Source organism: Solenopsis invicta, chromosome 10, assembly GCF_016802725.1.
Source record: "Solenopsis invicta isolate M01_SB chromosome 10, UNIL_Sinv_3.0, whole genome shotgun sequence".
Classification (NCBI taxonomy): Eukaryota; Metazoa; Arthropoda; class Insecta; order Hymenoptera; family Formicidae; genus Solenopsis; species Solenopsis invicta.
In genome coordinates this window covers 235253-250559 of record NC_052673.1, presented here as the reverse complement: position 1 = coordinate 250559, position 15307 = coordinate 235253, and positions in this window count along the sequence as shown.

Sequence of the window (15307 nt, the reverse complement as noted above, 5' to 3'; positions counted from 1 at the left end):
TGTATAAAATATTAATAAAATATTTTTATGATGAATATAAAAGTAAATATTAATACATATTTATAAATATTGTGTGTTGTCTGGAATAGCATCTTATTAAGCTTCCTAATTTATTTAAAAATTAAATTTATCCATTATTACAGCTGAAATTGATACAAACAATGATAAATTTGAAGCAGAAGAATCAGAAATCATAACTGTAGAAAATAAGAATATAGATATAAATACGAGTATATACACACATATGTGTACAAAAGCACACAGGCTTGCACGCCCTCCCTCATTAATATTTTTGAACAATTTAAATAAATCATTCCTTTTTAATTTATAATAAATTATTTTTACTGCTGAAATAGATATAAATGACAATATTGAAGCTAATGATATCGAAGTTAATAATATTGACGCTAACGATACTGAAGCTAATGATATAGATGACTCCGAAATATTGAATGCTGACAGCATTTCTTTCGTTGAAAATTTTAAAGATGAGCTATTCTCAGATAATGTGCAAATAATTGAAAGAATTCAAAGTAACAAGGAAACAAATACCGATGAAGTAAATGAATTACGCGAATGGGCTCTTGATTATAATATAAAGCATGCGCACTTAGATAAATTATTATTAATTTTACAAAAAAATTACTTCCACAATTGCTTAAAAGTTCAAAAACTTTTTTCTACACTAACAATAATTACAAAATAAATACAATCTTTAACAAAAAGGAAGAAGAAATATGACAGTTTGTCTATTTTGGATTAGAAAAGGAGGCATACGATTATATGTCAATACTAATCTTCATGAAAATAAGGAATTAAAATTACAATTTAATGTTGATGGATTACCATTGTTCAATTCTGGAAGAAGAAAATTTTGGCCTATTTTATGTAAAATTTTCTCAGAAATTAATGTTTATAAGCCTTTCGTTGTTGCCATTTTCAATGGTAATTCTAAACCAGCAAGTACACATCATTTTTTGACAGAATTTGTTACAGATTTAAACTAGAAACTATATATATATTGAATTAACATAGGTATTACAAATGATTATTTTTTGAAAACTTAAGCTATACGCATTATTATGTACACAGGAGGAGATGGAATTAATTGATTTTGGTTACGGGAATTGTAATTATGCGTTGAGATTCATATTTTAACTATTAAATCAAATCAAAACCTAAGATTTAAGAATGGAAGTAGAACATTTACATTTACATAGAGATTTAAGAAATATTTAGAGGAAAAGTCGAGAATTGTCTAAAATGAGAATTGCTGTATTAATCCGAAATAGAATAATAATATTGGGAACAAGGAGCTGGGACATGAACGGCTGTGATTGCTCATTAGCGATTGATTCCTGGCGAGTTGAATGGAAAATTTGAAGTAAAACCGAAAAAGAGAAAAAAGAAAAAAACTTACTTATGGTAGCAGAGAGATGACGCGTTTTCTGATTTTTGGAGATTGTTAATGGAGAACGATCTTGAAACTAGACAGTCTGCGTTTCGCGCACAGATTCTAAGTTCAAAACGATTTTAAAAATAACGCGCACAGCTTCGATACTTGCAACGCGTGGATGTGAGTGCGAACTTGAACTTGAATTTTTGAATGAATGAATCCCGAGGCGTTCGAAGCTGCGTATTTTATAGGGCTTAGGAAAAGGGCGTGAGATTAGTTTGGTGGGTGAGATGAGGATTTGATTGGGTGAAGCTTTTTGAACTTTTTCCCTTTCCTTGGAGATTCCTTGTTGTCGAAATTTTGAGCTTATTCGTTGGGTAGTTCACCAACGCTCACTACCAATCATATTCTCGGATGATCTCTCGTTGGCTAATTTTCCATCTTCTCCCGATTTTTCTTAACTCTAAGAGGGGCGAGCAGTTGCATCACCCAATCGCTTAAGGGATTCGTTATCTTACGGTTCCTCTTCTTGGAACGTTCGGTCCCGATTTTTTATATCGCCGCGTCCGTTTATTTGGGACTCGCTTTCCATATGAATCATCTTTCCGTTCGTGATGAAACATAGGTTCGAACAAACAAAGCCGGGTTGTAAATTTTGATTTTATAGTTTTATATTTTCCGTCCGGCGTCGTGACTCAATCTTATCTCTGATGGTTGCCAGACTTTAATAGCGTTTAGATTTTTTCTCTTTCGAGTCCAGGCTTTGTTCGTCCATATGAATTATTAAATAAGCATCGTTGCTTATAATTTTGCAGTCGTACGATTTCTCCTTTTTTTGCTTCTATTTATTGCTCCGGATGTAATATGTGGCCATTATATATATATTTCGAGAACAATGTTTGATTTTTTTCTTATAATAGCCGGGTGATAGTGTTATTTATAAAAGAGAAATCGTGGAGTTCCGGGTATAAGTATTGTAAATTTTACAGACAATCCCTTAGCTTGTTTAGCATAATTTATATAATGGATGCGAAAAGGGAAATCGTGAAATCCTCCGGATGTAACAATATTTTAAATTTTAATTTATAGTTATACTTTAAGTTCATATTCTACATAAAAAAATTATTATTTTGTTTTATTGTTTTTAAAGATTTTTAATATTAAGACATTTTTTACATTAAAAAAAATTTCAGAATTAAAGTCGACGAAATTCGCCAATAATAGCCTAGAGCAGCACGTATTTCTTGAAGACTAAATATTTTATTATATTAATTATTATATTTTATTATATTAATCTTATAAAAACATGATTTGCTTAGATAATAAAAGCAAAAGAAATCTATAGTTCGCGCTCATACATTTTGGTTTTTTTCTATAGAAAATTTGCTAAAAGTTCTTCTTTTAAAACAAAAATAAAATTTGCACAATTTTTTTTTTAAATGACGTAGTTAATGTAGTCATAGTGAGTATATTATTGATAATAGTAAATAATTTTATATATGTGCTTGTTGCTTCCTAAAATTGTTTAGTGAATGTATAAGTCAAATTATATGTGCAACATGTTGTCCTCAAATTGTACGTTTGACATATCAAATGGAAGTCCCTGCTAAAAATTCCATTAGAAGCGGATAGATTCTATAATAACAGGGAAAGAATTGTGCAGTAAAATAATCAAAAAATGGATAAAATGTTGAAATAACGTTTATTACGGAATCTATCCATTTTTAATGGAATTTTTACCAAGGATGTCCTCGAATTATACACTCGACATATTTCATGGGAATATAATGTTCTCAAATTAAACATTCTATCTCTATACTTTTATAATGTACTTTGTCCACAGAGTTAACATTATATAATGTTTTTGTAAAACATAAATATATAACTCGTACTTTGAGGACAAAATGTATTTTAAAAGTATAGAAATAGAATGTTTAATTTGAGCACATTGTATATCCATAAGACATGTAGAAAGTATAATTCGGGGACATTTCCGTCAGGTATGTTCAATGCATAATGTGAGGACAATTCATATGTTGAATGCATAATTTGAGGATAGTCTCCAACTAATGCTTTCAATCCAAAAAGATTCAAAGTATACATTGATTGTAAGATTTCTAATATTTTTTTTGTCTATTGTTCTAGGGTAAGTGCACCTATTATCGTGGCGTTTTCTGAAAATCCAACTTTAATGCATCTTAAAAAAAAATAAATAAATGAAAAGTTTAAACTTTTTTTTCTTAACGTTTATAAAAGAACTAAAAGAATATATAAATCCATCTATTATTAACAAAATGCAATTGTATTAATATTAAAATTAATAAAAACGGAATGCGCTTGTCACCGTGGTCATGTACAAATTATCGTGTACCCGTTTCCACAGATTTACCAATTACCGTGTCCGAAATACCGTTGATGAAAAAAATGTATTTCGTAATGCTGATTAGTTCTCATGCTGTGCTTACTTCATGAGCTACTGTCATCGTGGAGATCGCGTTTTGACAGTTATCAAGAATTATGTGTATATCAAGTAAATGTGTAATTTATAATATCAAAAGCTGTGTATCACGCGCGTAACGTAAAAAAATGATAGAATGATAGTGAACTAAATACTTATGTGTCAAGTTATTTGCACTTTCACTGAAACGTGAATACCGCGGTAATATGAGTACCAACAACATGCGCATTGCACCTAATTTCGTGAGTAAATTTGATTTACTTATTAAATGTATTCATATTTCTATCTTTATTTGATTTTAATTTATTTTACTTTCGATTAGGTTAAATGTGAAATAATTTTTTTCTATAGGTACTCTTTTTTTTAACGAGCTATCATCTATTTTCCAAAAACCACGGTAGTAGGGCAGGCCACGATAATAGGTGCACTTACCCTATAAATGAAATCTTCAATTGCATATTGTTTGTGAAATAGTAAGGCACCGATCAGCTGAATAAGAATAGGATGTCCCAAACTATGCTCTTGATATATATACAGGGTGTCCCAGAAAGCTCGCATCCCATTTTAAGAGCGGATTCTTTAGAAAATTCTAAGAAGAAAATCCTAATACAAAAATGTTGAGGGTATAATGGTTTTTAAATTATTCCCGATTAAAATTTACGAATCACTGAGCTGACATTTCGCGCGCTCAGGCATGGTGACATGACAAAGGTACTACAAGGGTACCTCTTGACATTGAGGTTGTCATATAAATACGCAATGATATTTATATTAAGAAATTACTACTATAGGAAACATATTTGTACATTACATATGCACAATTAATGTTTTCAACAAAATATCAATTTAATAACAAGATGTTACGATAGCCGTCGTAACGTACGAAAAGTTGAATAACTTTGTCTTATAAATTAATCGGCGGTCTTGTACAATTTTTGAAATATACATGTATTTAGAGAAAGAAAAAACAATTTTTCTTAATTATTTTAGAAAGTATTCATTTTATAAAGAAAAGGGTTAAACAAGAAATTAAGCTCGTGGTAAGCTCTACAAAAAAGGTCATATACATATTTTACCTAATTTCAATACTTAAGTTGTTAGAGTAGAAAAACTGTTTTAAAATAAGTATATACACACTTGTAGTAAATGGCCACACAAAGCAAGGTCCACCCTACACTTCCATGCCTCGGTAGCGAACAAGCACGTGCGCGCGCGCGCACACACGCACACAATGACGGACCTTTTACCTTAAAGTCATCTTCAGTGTCTCTTATTGTTACAAATTTAAATTAATGACGAATTACTATCATATTATCCTTAATATAAGCCGCTAAATAATTTTGACTGAATAAATTCACTTCAAAGTCATAATAAATAAGAAATCCGATAATTGAAAACGTGTTATAAAATGTGAAGAATGCTAGCAACATATCCAATCAAATGTATTAAAAGGCAACGAGCGTCGCATACAGAATTCAATAAAATTAATATTACAATAAATTATGAACAAAGCAATAATCAGTAATCAAATTAATTTTCAAATGACATCAACACTTGCTTAGTTATAGTTACTTATTATGTCCAGGCTTGAGAAGAAATAATATGTGAAGAGAGAAGGGAGGGATGTAACAACTTTAGAACGAGCAGCTGTGGCACGAATGGAGCGCGTCGACAACCCGAGATATATGGATCAGTGGCCCACAGATGCGGGCCCAACAACGAATGTCCCTCGGTCCTGTTTTGAGGCAAGAAATTTAATTGTTTTACCTCGGGATCGGACCTAGTGCTTAGCTTATTAGAGCGGGAGATGGTAAATTAGCTCGCGAAATCAATTAAATTCTCTTATATTTAAATCATTGATTTATTAAAAAAAAATATATTAAGAATAATAATATTCTAAAGTAGTTTGTTACAAGTTGCTTGTTTAGGATTGTCGAGCAAGAGATTATAATAAATATTTATCTATGTTAATGTAAAACATAGGGAACGGAAGCCTTAATACTAATTAATTAATTAATTAATAAGGTAAGTTCGATAACTTTGACAATGATTGGTAATTGATAATTATATTTATACCTATCTACATATGTATTTCTATTATAATTTGGGTAACTTAAGATGAAAATGTAAGAACATAATAGATTATTACAGATGAAAATTAGTAATTAATTAATAATAAGAAAGGTTTAGAGAAGTTCGCAAAAACTTGTGATAAAACGCTGAGGATTAATAATTATGCTCATATATTTATTTTTATATATTTTCATTTGTTATATTTTGTAATTTTTGATCCTTAATTATAGTTGTATGACAAATAATGTTTAGGTATGTGTGTATGTGTTCGTATCTACTGGGGGAATTCGTATTCACTTGCAAGATCAAGAATTTGGAATTCAGGGGGAGACGGTGGAAGAAAAGTAGGGGTATCGGGGTATCCTGTACGTGAGAGCACTGGAGGATGAGTCGGGGAGTCAGGATGGTGTTCAGGGAAGGACGAGGATCGTTCGACCGGTGAGTAAGAGGGTTCAAGAAAGAAATCGGGAGGGAATTGAGTGGGTGGTTCAAGGGAGTCTGAGGAGTGCTCGGAGGGATAAGGGCATTTCCTCAGAGGGGGGAACGGGAGAATGAGAAGTTAACAGAAAAATCAAGGGGATAGTGAGAGCGTGATTCGGGGGGAAAATTTACTAAATTGTTAAAGCTTCCGGGTAGGGGAGCAGGATGTGGAATGTCAACAGTTAATATGGCATTGTTAAATTCCGCGGCGAGAATTTCGCATCTTTCCGCGAAGAACTTGTGCAAGGCTTCGAATTTTCGGATGCGACGGTTGCGGCGATTCCGCCAATGAGCCACGGCTGCTCGCGATTTCCACTTGTGAGTGGGTCGTTGGGAAACTTTATCCACTAGAATTAATGTTAACAATAAGAACCTATTTCTCTCTGCAGTTTGGAAATCGTTATAAATAAATAACACAAAAGAAAAAAATAATTAAAACAAAAATATCTTCCTAAAAGGAGGAATGCAATGAGGAAATGAATGGAAAACCGAGTAAGTTAAATCTTGTTGGAACAAGTTCAAATGAATTCTTGAGAGTGAATTAGAAAAAAAAGTGAAATTGAATCTAATCGATAAACTCTAAATTCTCAAATGAAGTGAAGAATAAGAATTTCGAATCTATTCGAGACTTGCTCGATAAATTTTGCAAAAGTAGAGTAGAAAGAAGAATAGAATAGAGGGAGAGAAAAAAGAGAGAGAAGGGGGGTGGGGGGGAATATTAAAATGAGAATAGCAGTAACTTTTATAGAGATGAATATGTAAAACAACCTTACTCGAGAGAGAAAAAGGTAGATATCCAGGCAGGAAACGGAGGAAGAAAATTAAATGTGAACTTACTATTTGATAGTAGTGGTGTATTGTAGTATTCGTGCTGTGTGAAACGCTCGGAGCCGCAGGTCTCCAATCTGACCTGTGCACAACGGAAGCGGGTAGCTCGGTCGAATACAGCTGAGGGGCGCAATGCACAATTTGTGAGACGCGTCTTAGAGAATCGTCTAACACTTGTAGGGATTTTTAGAGTGCGGACAAGCTTAGAGACCGCGGATTCGAGAGTCACCGGACTTGGACATACAAGACGTCACGGACTGTGTACCGGAATGTATTAGAATAAAAACTGCGCGCTCCGCTAGGAAATCTCCTTATTTATACCCCTTTTCATCGCTTTCCCGTGTTCTAAGGAGGGTTGTGTGCACCAATTTTTATTACCTACGCCTACGCGTGAGGCGTAGGCGTTTAATTTTACGACTTTTTTTGTCTTTAACCCTTTGCTCATTGAACACGTGTCCAACGATTATGCTCTCTGCATGACGAGTCTCGTCATGTCATTTCCATATTTTCCGGTAATTATTGAGTGATTTACTACTGAGTTTTCAGGAACTAACGGAGCTGCGTTCCCACGTCTTTCAGCTTCTGGATTTTTATGTCTGCTGACGGAACTTTTTTCTTTCCGGTGTCGAGCAACAGTGTTATCTTAGGCGCCCTCATAAATTAATTTGTTCCAATTTATTAACCAGAGTAGTATAGCTATCCGCGGTAGAGTAATTGACGCGACATTTCTATTTTAAATTTATGAGGGTCAGGTCGGCCGCTTGTAGGAGGATGACGTTCTCACTTGCTTTAGCCATCTGTTCTCTGTGTCACTGAATCACACTGATCTTAATCGTTGCTCGGCCCTCTTTTGTTTTTAATATATCGAATGTTTCACAAAGGAAAAGAATTGTTACTCCGCAGGACGCAACATACTCAATAAATAATAAATGTTGCACAATTTTTAGTTGAATCGTCCCCAACAAAGGTTGCAGAAACTCAAGCAACCATAGTAATTATCAACTACTCCATTAAATCAGATATATTAATTTTCTTTCATCACGAAAAAAATTGTCACTTTTTAAGTTGTTTTTTTTTTAACTAATAATCTAATTTAAAAAGCCTACGCTTAACTAAAAACAATTTTGTTATAAATGTTCTGTCCAAAAATCAAGACATTCTGATAAAAATTAGCTGAAATATGTTAGCATTCAACTACGAAAATGTAGTTTCGAAGATAACACGTTTATAGCTATTAAATTATATTTACTATATTTTTGAATGGAAGTTCAATATAATATTTTAGGACAATATTTTTAAAACTCTAAACATTACAAAAATAAAAAAGAACTTTTTTAATATTTTCACAATGGGATGGTTGCTTAAAGATGTTACAATTATTTTTTTGTGTCAGTTTAAATCATAAGTGTTTAAATTTTTGCGTTGTAAGATTGTAATAGAAGCGTCTTTATATTTGGTTTTCTTAAATATAACACAAGTTAATTACGTTTTCGTTTCTGTAAAGACCCTTGCATAATGCGAGGGAATAGCTATAAGAACAGCGATAGAAATAATATAGAAAAAGCGATATATAATTGTCGCCTCCTGTTACACAATGCTGCAAAAGAAATAAAGATCAATTAGTCAAATCGCGTATAGACTGTAGTCTCTCGCATCTATACCTCAAGTAAAACGTAACCTAAAATTGTTAAAAGGACGAATTTTGATGTTTGTCGATAATTGCTACTATGTATCATAAATATATTATTTAATTATGTAACAAGCACATAAAGCACCGTTAAATGAAGTTGTCAAATAATGCCGACCAGTAAATAAATAATATATATTGTATTAATTTACTTATTGAATTAATTAAAAATTATTTAGAATATTTAAAATTTCGACTCTCTTTTTCCACGCATTATCTTTCAAATTTATGTTCTTATATTCTTTCATGCTTTTATCATATAGATAAGGACGACTTTGTACAAGGTCAATTAGAAGCTCATTACCAAATTTTTCATTATCACTTACTTGATTGCTATCACGTATTTTGTGTATTAGACAATTATTCATTGTTAAAAAAAAACACTTCTATTGCAATAATCGAAATGATCCATCTTATAGTTTAATTAAATTAATTGACAAATAATCTTGAAACGTGAAATTTGGTGGAATCGTACGTGTCTCGCGAAAACAATATCAACACCGAGGAAAAATCCGAACGCTGTGATTGGTAGGTTATAAACACACATAAGGCAATAAACACAGACAATTCTAATTCGTTGGAAATTTTGTCGCTATTGCCTATTCCATGTTCTAATCTGCATTGACACGTGCATTCCCGTATGTTAGATTTCTTATCGTTATGCTTATTGCCTATGTTACTTCTATCGCTATTACTATTCCCTCGCATTGTACAAGGGCCTTAAAAGAAGAGGCAGGGTGTCCGCCATTGTTAAACAAAATAGTAAACATTATTTTTTAACATAATGAGACAAAATTCCTTGTTATAAAAAAAAGTGTATTTTGCACACATACAAAAATAGATTCTTTGAATCAATGGAAATATTATGGAATTGAATAATAAAACAACAAAACATCCAGAGAAAATATTCTAAGAATATATAGAATATTCTATTCAGAAAATATATTTGAATAATTTTAAATTAATTAATATTAACAATGGTTGTGTTAAAAAGAAATAAATAAATAAATAAATAAATAAATATATGACCAACATCTGAAAAACATCTGATGTAAGATTCGTTATTACGATCGATTCGTGTCAATTCTCCACTCAATTTTAATGTATAATCGAAGAATTATGTTACAGAATCTTACAACAGTTGTAGAACGATTTTTTTCTGCTAAACACAGCAAGTGATATACATACATGTACAGGTTAGATTATTTTAATCAATTCAATCTTTTTTGAAATTATTGCGATACAAAAAATATGTTGGATGAAAGTAGAATGATTCCTAGTAAAATGTATTTTGGTCACGTTAGTTTTTTCAGAAAGAGGTGCCAAAAGATATAAATATTGTTATTATATTTCTTCATAAAAATTATTTGCTTTTCTTTATGTAACTTGATTCTTTTAAATATTCTACATATTAAGATAAATTTATTGAATATTCAGTAGTTTACACTTTATTCTAACATATTTTACCTGTCATATCTGAATGTAATGTTGCGAGTTTGTTGTTGCCAAATAAGCAACATTGGCGCTCAACAGCCGAGATTGTGGTCGAGATAATGATTAGTATTAAGTCTTATAACTATGTTATTATTATTATTATTATTATTATATAAGACTAAAGTTAAATGAACTTTGATTATAGTCGAATATTGTTATTGGTTTTCAGAATTTGTTCGTTTCTTAACCCTTAAACACATCGATCTCGTAAAATATGTAAACACTTTTTCGGGTCTGGAAGACTTTTTCAATTTTGAAAAGTTATAACTTTGATTCTAATCAACATTTTTCAACAACTTTTTTAGGTAGAGAGCCTATTATATAACAAAGAGAATATGAGATATTTTTGAGTGTCTAAAAATCCACTTTTTTTTTAATTATATTTTTGCAACAAAAAACTTTTAAAAACTTTACAATACGGCGTTTTAAACGTAAAGAATCATACTTTCAAAAAATGTTATGTTGCTACCATTTCTATTGAGAAATGTACTTACGTAATAAGGTGAATATGAGGTATTTTTGATTAATTCGAGGTGTCTAAAGTTGAAAATTGATGTGTTGATAATATATTTCGGACCCTATACAAAAATCCACTTTTTTATGGCACTATAGTATTTTAACTTTAGACAGAGTAACATACGCGTACGGATCTGTTTGAACGTGTTTTGTCCAGTTTTTTACATAAGATTACTCACAAAAAAGTTTCACTCACACACTATACGAGTCCCATTGACCCTAACAAAACTTTGCTATCGTGCCGTCCGAATTCTAGTTGATCAAAAAAAGTTCATCAACCATATCAATTGAAAGAGAAGATTTCAAACTTTCTTTATGTCCTGGTCCGAACCTTCTATCTTATTCCGTCTTCACATAGCAAGCGTTCGAAACTTCATATGGAGTCTTTCAGACCTACTTATGTGTTTAAGGGTTAAGGCTCTTGTCTACTCGCCGCGGCTATATTGAAGTTATGACGTGATAAACGTGAAATGACACGTAATGTTGTTTGACGTACCATTTGCAAATAAAGACAATTTGGATAAAACTGACTAATCAGATGGCTTTAAAACACTTGTAAAAATGGGTAAAGTCTATCCTTACTCCGTCTAATAGTCGTAAAAAACATGTAAAGTAAAGCCTATTCAGACAGGAAAACACACGAATAGCTACTGAAAGTAGTGAAAAATATGCTCTTATGTATAAAATTCAAAGAAACTTTATTTGCAGTCCATTTTTACAAATTTGTAGATACGAAACAAGTCATATTTTCCCAATAAAACACATAATAACAAAATGACTTGCACGACAACATTTCATCGTCAATTTGTCACGTTTTACACCTATTAGTTTTAATTATGTCTGCGACGAAATGTCACTACCGTCAACGCAGTGTTCTCGACTGAAGCTTCAGGAGCCTTAAACGGTTTAACGTAATCTTAATTTAATTCAATTTTAAGCGAAATATCTACAATTGTGTATACGATAATAACCGTTGCGTAGTACAATAGCAGCGGAACTTCATCCACGTACGAGGAAACTTCGAATTTTTGTCAATAAAGTGTCGCGGTTACACTTTCAAATAATTAAGAAATAATATGAATTGACTGTAACCAACACTATGGAAGACCTTGATACTGGCTCTAATCTGATCATCAACGACGGACTTTTAAAACCGGGCGACGCTTACAATTCTGCCGGAGCGCTCATAAAAATAATACGGCTCGAAAAACATCAACAAACTCATCCTTATCAGGACGCCTCGAAAAATTCTGCAATCATTCTTTTCAAGACGAGAAATCCTGTAATCTGTAGCGTCCTTCTTTAAGACGCATCGAAAAGATCACTCGTTGATTACGAGAAAATGTCTTAGCTGCACTGGACAGACTGTCCCGTTGAACGACACATTTACTAAAACAATCACTAGAAGATTCTCAGGATCACGAAAACAAGAAATCTATCGCTAAAATTATTTTGTGGAATCGGATGGTTGTTGTGGAACCTAACAATCCTACGTTTTCGATACTCGGCAATAGTACGCTTACGAGACTCAGCACATTCAAAGCACCACAATGAGGAAGCTGATCTATATGAAATCATAACGTGCTTACAACTTTTCTTCGACAACATAGACCTTCACATACAACAGCTCACCTCGCCGACGTACAGGTCGGAATATCGCCTCAGCCTCAAAAAATCACTGGTATACACGCGAGCTCAAGAAGGATTTAAGTAGTCCTTAACTCAGTACGAATTTAAGAGTCAAGTGTTATTGTCACTGCTCTAAGCGATTTCTCAAGCCTTGCCAATATAACAGCTATTCAAAGCGCACGATTAACTATTGTGGCGTCCATCCAAATGCCACTATAATACACCCACGCGCTTAAATATTTATACGGCGCCACCACTATGCGGCGTTCAAACTCAAAGTCCGCCGGTGTGCCCGTCCGACCGTCACCGGACGCGCGCGCGCGCACCCGCCTAGTACGCGGCGATACCGCTACGCGGCGTCCTAATTCGGGAGTCAAGCGCGAACAAAACCAGGTTATAAGGGGCTCCGCGAGCCTCGAGAAACCAGCCTTCGCTCGCCTATCAACGGCGAGTCTGTCTACGAGACAACGTACCGTTGACCTCTGAAGACGCATATCGGCGAAGACCTTGTCGCCCAGCACGACCTCCAACCCAGTGTCGACGGCCAAGCAAGGGTCCCGAAGTAATCAACACCCCGATCGAGACCAGCTCTCGGAACAGGCATCAAAAGTCTCACATTGAGCTCTGCACTGTGAGCGTTCCGATAGAGCTCAATTCTCGGAATATACCTACTCTCCCTCGCATCAAGCCTAGCTCTGTGAGAAGGTCTTTTGGGACCGACGTCGAGCCCGGCTCCGTCGACGAGACTAAAGGCAAGAACGACTGTGTTGAGCTCGGCTCCACAAGGAACCCTAAGTGGAAACTGATTCCGCTCCAGCTGCCTTCAGCAAGACGGAACCGGCTTCCCTCGCTCTTCTTAAAAGACGATGACCCTAGGCACGCACGGCCTGTCTCGCCCTCCTGGTGCTTAGATTTCCCAGGGTGGCCTTTGTCACCACTGGCTGCCTCACCACCGGCTTCACCTCCAGCGAGTCTCGTCCACGAGCCGACACTCGACAGGGCCACGTAGACCGACGTTCGCTATACTACTCAGGGTTGCCAAACTCCGGCAGAGTGGGACCGATCAAGGAAACACAGCAACCAAGAGAATCATCGGCCCAGGAGAAAGAAGCAACGAACCAAGAAACGTGGCCTCCTTGGATCCCTAAACTGTTGACCAGGCGTAATCGGAACTTCAAGAAACCAAACGGCCCTTTTCAGGGCTCCCTCACAAAAAACCTAATTGGAGTCAACCTGAGACTCTATAACAGCAACCGAAATTAGTGAACCTACAACAGTAGGAAAACAATCGCTAAAACTACTATAGAATAAAGTTGCTCAAGAAATATTTCCTTGGCAACTTGTCCTTAAAAGAAAGCACTGGGGGAATCTTGGAATCATCTTTTTCAGGACACAATGAGGACGCATGAGCCATTCATTTGGACGCAATGAGAACGTCACTTGTCGACTCAGCAGTTTTCACAAGTTGTACATCAGTGTCATATTTTCCCCGACCTACAGGCAAAAGTTTCACTTCAGCTCATTTCTATTCTAAGACTGATCGAGAGAAATTCTCATCATCTTAGACATCATCTTAGGCAAATGTAACAGTCAATTAGAGTTAGTGGTTTACCGTGATGCTTCGACAATTAAAGAGTTGTACAAAAATCAAGGTAAGACGATCACTTCTTTTTGAAATCGTTCTTTTTAGGATGACTTTAATGTATCACGAAAACAATTTACAGTGGTTACGTAAAAATATAAATTTTGTCAAACGTAAAGAACAAAGTATGGTCCAAGAACTTGAATCAGTTATAACAATGAAATGTTATAAATGACACAATAAACAGGGCAATTCTATAATTAACAAAGAGGCTTAATCTTTTTGCGAGGATTCAATACGCTTCTACTATTGACTTATCCGACAAATCTGAGAAGTTTCCTGGTAGCGATGGAATCATTGGAACAGCCACTATCAAAATTTCAAAGGGATTGCTTAAAGAAGTTTCTAATAAACTTTATCTTGGACTAATTATTGAGCTTATGTTACATATATACGTAATAATTGCAATATGTATAAGTAGTTATTTTAGATTTAGTTTTCAAAGCTTCTAAGGCGGCTGATATATTAAAGATATTATTGGAATAAAAATTTGTAGCGTTTTTTATAAATAAAATTCAAAGAAAATGTTTAGATGTTTGTATCATATATGTCGTTACAAACGTTATTCCAATCCAATATAATTTTTTTTTCTTATATTAATGTACATTATAAATAATATATTTGAATTTTTGCGTTGTAAAATTTTCATTATAGGCACAATAAGAACAAAATAAAGAAGAAGTTAAAGAAAAACAAGTATTAAAAAAGAAAAGAAAAAAGAAAAAAAGATAAAGTATTGAAAAAAAGTATATAAAAAAAGAAAAAATAATAGAGAAGAAAAAAATAAAAAAGTATAAAAATAGAAAAAAATAAAAAAAGAACAAAAAATAAAAAAAATAAAAAAGGGACAATAAAAAAAATTTAGAGCTAAATTAGTTAAGTTTTTGTTTCTTTAAAAAAACCAAGAAGTCCATTATTGAACTTTCTTGTTATAAAACAGAAATACAGTGTACTTCATACATATATAGAATAGAATATTCTACGAATATTTTTAAGAGACAATGTTCGTATCTTCGAAACGTTATAATATAAAATATTTTGTTAATATTTGTAGAATATTCTATTCAGAAAATATTGAAATAATGGATAAATTATTTGAAATTC